Here is a 6,276-nt window from a genome sequence, read left to right as displayed (position 1 = left end):
TTCCTCTGTCACTGCTTCACTCTGAAGCGTTGGAAAACTACTTTAGTTTCTGTTTCTGTCTTGTCCTATGGGTTATATTCTAGAAAAACATGACATAAGCTGAAATGATAGAAGTCAATCTAAGTTTTTCATAGAAATAGCATGAGGGAATTATAACCATCTTAATAAGAAATACCACATTTACTTTTTCCTTCTTCCCTCCCCAACTTCATTCTTAAGAAATATATATATATATATATATATATATATATATATTTTTTTTACGCCTACAGCACCTGGTCTTCCTAGATGGTCTCCCATTTAAGTACTAACCAGGCCCGACCCTGCTTAGCTTCTGAGATCAGATGAGATCGGACGTGTTCAGGGTGGCATGGCCGTAGACAGAAATATTGAGTATCTATTATGTGCAAGACATAGAATCAGTGGGAAATAAGACATCAAGTATCTTTTTTATGTTACATAGTGTAAATCTCTAATGAGTATATAAATTAAACTAAGCAACTCAGTCATTAGCAATAATTATGTTTAATTAAGTAGTTCATCGAAGTATATAATAAACATTTTTAAAATCTCCATCAGTCATACCTTATTTTGATGGTAATGATTAAGATGATAAAAAAAAATCTTCGCATACCAGCCCAACTTCATACTCAAAACATATTTATTGAATTGAATGATGGCTATGAGATTCAGGAATTATTTGAAGAGCTTTAAAAAAGAAAATAATAACATTTATAATTTTCCCGATTAGAGGATGTTACTTATTTATTGTAGAAAGATTGGAAAATTCTAGAAAAAATGAAAATCATGCATAATTTTATTACCCAGAGATGGCTAATTTCATTAATACTTTGATGCATTTCTTCTGGCCTTTGTATGTGTGTGTGTGTGTGTGTGCGTGTGCATATACAAAAGAAAAAAAGAAATATTGTTATATATTTATATAAAACAAATTTGAGATCACACTGTCTATACTGATTTAAACTTGTTTTTAAAATTTAATATATCAGAAGCACTGCCGTTGTTTAATAAAGTTTTGTAAAATATTTTTTAATGGACTGCAGAATATCATATTATACAAATATGTATGTCTGACATTAAAGTTATTTAAAATTTTAACTAGTATAAATAACTTCTAATTAAGTATATTTATATGTAAACCTTTGTGAATATCTTCAATAATTTCTAGAATAATTCCTAGAAAAAAAATTTCTGGAGTTACTGAGCCAAAAGACATAATTATTTTTTAAGGCTCCTAATTTCCCTCTACTGTATTTCAATTAGCAAGAGATGGCAATAATTACATACTACATATTTTTTAATGATTGATAGGAAATTTTAAAATTATTGTTTTTGTGGAAATAAGCAGACACTGTATTTAGATTATGAAAATGTCAAGAGATGTGGTCCGAAAAAATGCATCTTGAAATATTTTTAGTTTAATTTACATAATTATTATTCACTCTATTAGTTGCAGTGTATTGTTATACAAACCGATTAAACCAGCTAAATCTTTGAGTCATAGAGACTGACTCTGTAAGCCTTTAAGATTATGTAAGTCAATCTTTTACCAAAATGGAACTCTTTCCTGTAATATTTCTTACAGAGGGTTATTTAGTTTCTGCTTGAACACTTCCAGCAATTAAGAGTTCACAATTTCACCCTTGAACTTAATCTTCATTTATGTAGCTCAAGCTTATGTGTGCTATTCCACCTTTGGATCCTTGGAGGTGATCCAAACAGACTTTATAGCCAATGTAGAATATTGGTTGTTTACATTTCCCGTAAGTTGTGTGTGGTGCATATTGTCTTTATCCCCCAATTTTACAGTTTACAATGAACTAGGGACAGTCCTAAAAGAACCCAGCAAAATAATGGCACCAGAGATAGGTGATTTTCAAGTTACCTAATTATGGTATTATACATGGCTATGTTGGACTCTATTCCTCTACCACCTAGAATGGTGAATTTGCTATTGAGGAGAATGTCTTCTTGGACCATATGTATTCCCTGTAATAATATCCTGCAATGTGGCCATTGGGATTGTATTGTGGAAAGTTTCCTGGTATGCAGAATTCGTGGAGGAAACAGTATGTTTGTGGGGTTGGAAAACATGATGACTTCTTGCTTATTATTTAACATTACCATGATAATAGTAACATCCATATAGTACTTTTTATTTACAAATTATTGTGAAAACATTATTATTATTATTATTAATTTGAATTCCCAAATAATCCTGTGAGGTAAGTATAATTATGTTATTGTTGTTACTACTATTATTATTTTTATTGGGTATAATTACATTTTCTCCATTTTAAGAAGTTAAATGTCTTGTCAAAAGTCACACAACTAATTAACTTAACTGAAATCAGTACTGAAATTCAAGAGCAGGACTTTTGATTCTATATCTTGTACTCTATCCACCTCTTAATTTAATATAGTACCCAGATGGTCCATTATTTCTTAATGCTTATTGATTTTACATAATTTTATTGCATAGTAGACACCTAAGAGTCCTACATGGGTCTTGGGATTTCTTTAATTCAAGGATTGTGTTCAAACTGCCCTATGGACTTGGGCAAGATAGAGTCTTTTTTTTTTTTTTTAGAAAAGAAGTCAGCATTTGTGTACCATGTCCACATGGCCAAAGCTATTTTTTTTTTCAGGTTTGTACAAATTTTATCAGCAAGAAAGAATAAAGGTCAAAAATATTTCTTGTTGAATTTGATTGCCTGTCACATTTATCAAGAGGAAGTCTAAAACTAGAGAAGTCTGACTGGCAAGTAGCTAGTGTATGTTGACACTGGGCACCTTTGCAGGTGGGTCAGTTGGTGAGGTCAAAGATGACCCTTTTTGTGTCAAATTTGTATTTATTTATATACATCTACTGTACATTCATAAATATTGTCATGTAGAAGGTGGAAGAAAGATAAAATATAGACTGCCTGAGCCAGGTATGACCTTTAGCTCCTTCAATGAGAGTGCCAGAATGAAGATAAAGGTCATGTTGGAAGTGACGTATCAAAACTTTCATTAGTCCATGAATCACAATTTTATTTCAACCTAACTCTTTATGCTGGCACCCTAGAGTGTAGTAAAACAGAGTTCTTATCAAAACAGCATAATGAAATATAATCTAAAAAGGAATAGGTTTATAGGTTAGCTTTCAAAAAAGACAGGTGTTTTGTTATTTTAAGAATAAAATTCTCTAACTGACAAGCTTTTTTTGTAGTTGAATAGGATCTGTAAGGTGCATTTTTTTTTCACAGAGCTTCAAGCAGTCCCATAGTAAGGCTCTTAAAGGTTACATAAATAGAATGAAAAATCTTTCAAGTTAGAAGCAGTGTAGGGCAGAACTAATATTAACTTTCTTAGGCACCAATATACATTCTTTCTTGTGTAGATGAACTGATTCAGCTCAATTACTATGTTTAGTCACATAATCAGTAAATATTTATTGAGTGTTAATTATGTGTAAAGAACATTATTAGATCTTGTACCTTACCTAGTCTTTTACTGCCACAAGTAAAAAAGAAGAGTTAGAAAGTGGAAGAGTAATTGTGAACTGAAACAGAAATGCAACAGATGACTCCATTAAGCTATTTGCACAATACCATTTTCTCAAGCCAATTTCCTCCCAGAAAAATTCTCAGCTAGGTTTTAGTGGTGGAGTTTTAAGTCTCTAATTCAAGAATTAAAAAGAAATGAGAGATTTAGATCCTATACTTCTTCATCTTTGCTCATATTACTTGTTAGCTTTTGAAGGCGAAGAACTATTAGCAGTTGTCACTGTGTCAGTGGAAATTATCTATGAAACTGGTGTTTTTATTTTTTAAACATTTGGCGACACCAACATTTTAAAGATACACAGCTTTTATAGATTAAAATGTATTAAATGTAGACAATTTTTTAAAATTTACAACAGCATACATTTCTTTATGCAAATTTATTTTGTATCCTGAAATTTGATTCTAAACCTTTGTCACATTCAGAATCTAAGTTTTCTTCTGAATCATTTTTTAGTACCTGCAGTGATGCATAATGTCATGATGACACGCATCTTTCTATAACCCACACTCTTGCTCTGGACCGCTTTAGCACTGGGAGAGTTAATGGCTGCTGTTCCTTTGAGACACATTGAAGAATACTATGTCTAAATTTTCTGTTTCATAATTTCCTTCTTTGATTGATGAATTTCTGAAAAACAAACAGCTTGATGCCTCTGGTGGGTAGATGTTTGGAGCCTGAGAAACAATCCTTCAAGAATTCACAATAAGCTTTTCTAGCTCTGAAAATTCTGTCATCTATTCTAAGAGATTTGGCTATGTTCATACGTGTATAGGTAATAACAAACTAGTTACAACACTGGTTAATAATAATATCTTGCAGATGGCAAATTTCTTTTGACATAGATTGCAAAATTAACCTTTTTTCAGAAGTGTTAAAATACAAAAAGCATATTTCAATCAAGGAAATAGAGCATTAAAACAGAGGTGGCCATATTACTTCCTGGGAAGATGATTGGCTGGGCAAAGGAACTGGTAAAGCGAGCCTGTCTTTGCATCATGTCTGATTACCATTTAGCTACGTCTGACCCCTATAAGGATGTGTGTATATGTATGTTTCTGGTTGACTGCTTTGACACATTCCATTTTGATTTCAAAACTCCAGGAGTCAAGAGAGACTAAACTAATTTTACCACTTGATCACAAAAACCCAGAAGCCAAATGTGGATCTAATGAGGGCATCAGATTTTGAAAGAAATTAACATTTTTTGCTATCATTAATATTTTGTAAAATAATAGCACTGAAACTAAACCAAAACACAATTTTTTCTCTTAACTAGAAAAATTTAACACTTATGCTCGGAAATTTTAAAAAATATGTTTATTAAGTATATACATACATGTATATACTTTTTATTAAGTAAAATGTTTATACATGTATGTACATGTATTTATATACTTTTTACTTAATAAACATTATATATTTATATAATATATATAAATTTATAAATATTATATATATATATTACAGCTAATGATATACTTCAAATGTACCAAAAGAAAAAGAAAATCAAAAGGTTTTATTTCTGATACTTAGTACACATAGTATGCACATAGAACAAATGTGGCTGGTTGATTCTCTAGCAATGATTAATTATCAGTGTCAAGAAAGAATTTATATATAAGTGCAATTCTTATTGTTTTTATTCTAAAACTTACAAAAAAGTTATAAGCACAATGCAAAGAACCTTTTTCCTGATTCTTTTGAGAACAAATTACTGATATAATACTCTATCACTTTTGAATATTCTATGGTACAATTTTTATAAATAAAGACATTTTCTACTTGTCCTCAATATAGCCATTAAAAATCAGAAAAGTAACATTGATATATAGCAACTATCATATAATTTGTAGACGCCATTCAAGTTTACTAGTTGTCTCAGTAATATTCTTTATAGCAAAAGTATCCAGTTCAGAATCTCATGTTATATTTAGTTGTCATTCTTTTTTGTTTTCTTCAGTCTAAAAATGTTCTTCATTCTTTCTTTGGCCTTCATCATCTTGACACTTCGAAGATTATAGACTAGTTATTTTGTAAAATGTCTATCAATTTGGATTTGTCTGATGTTTCCTCATGATTACATTCAAGATATACATCTTTGGAAGAAATATCACACAAATGACTCTGTTCTTCTCATTGCATAATATCAGAGGCACAATTTTAATTTGTCCCAATGCTGGTAATGTTTAGTTTGATCGTTTGATTAATATAGTATCTACCAGTCTTCTCCTCTAAAGTTAGTCATTTTTCCTTCATAATTAACAAGTACTTTGTGGGGAGGTCGTTTGAGTCTGTGAAAATATTACATTCCTAATCAAACTTTAATTAATTCATATATTTATTTATATCAGTATGGATTTGTGGCTTTCTATTTCATTCATTGGATTATAATGTGTTACTATCATTTATTCGATGTTTCATTTTTTTCTAGCTTTTGCTAGTGGGAGCCCCTTTAAGTTGGCCTTTTGTCTCTTAACACATCTCTGTGTGGCTGCCCCTCTTACCTCACTTGAGATCTGACACCTGCATCAGGTTTCCCTCATTCCCCACTTCTCAGATAGCCTCTTTCCCTTGCTTAGGCTCTGACACCCTGCTCTGGGCCATTTAAGCTGCATATCTACTCCCTTGTCGATGGCACATACTTCTTTCTTGCTCAGCCCTGCATAATGGCATGTGAATGGAATTGTTCGGGGAGGGAAGAGG

At 31.3% G+C, this 6,276-nt stretch overlaps 1 non-coding gene across 1 annotated transcript; it reads right to left on the bottom strand.

Annotated features, from left to right (window-relative positions):
• Nucleotides 1-263: 263 nt before the first annotated feature.
• On the bottom strand, nucleotides 264-382 carry LOC120583955 (5S ribosomal RNA). Its single transcript, XR_005647903.1, has one exon. It is a non-coding gene; the product is annotated as a 5S ribosomal RNA (ribosomal RNA).
• Nucleotides 383-6,276: the final 5,894 nt, after the last annotated feature.

This window comes from Pteropus medius, unplaced genomic scaffold (assembly GCF_902729225.1).
Source record: "Pteropus medius unplaced genomic scaffold, Ma_sr-lr_union100, whole genome shotgun sequence".
In the NCBI taxonomy this organism is placed as follows: domain Eukaryota; kingdom Metazoa; phylum Chordata; class Mammalia; order Chiroptera; family Pteropodidae; genus Pteropus; species Pteropus medius.
This window is presented reverse-complemented; position numbering and strand designations above follow the sequence as displayed.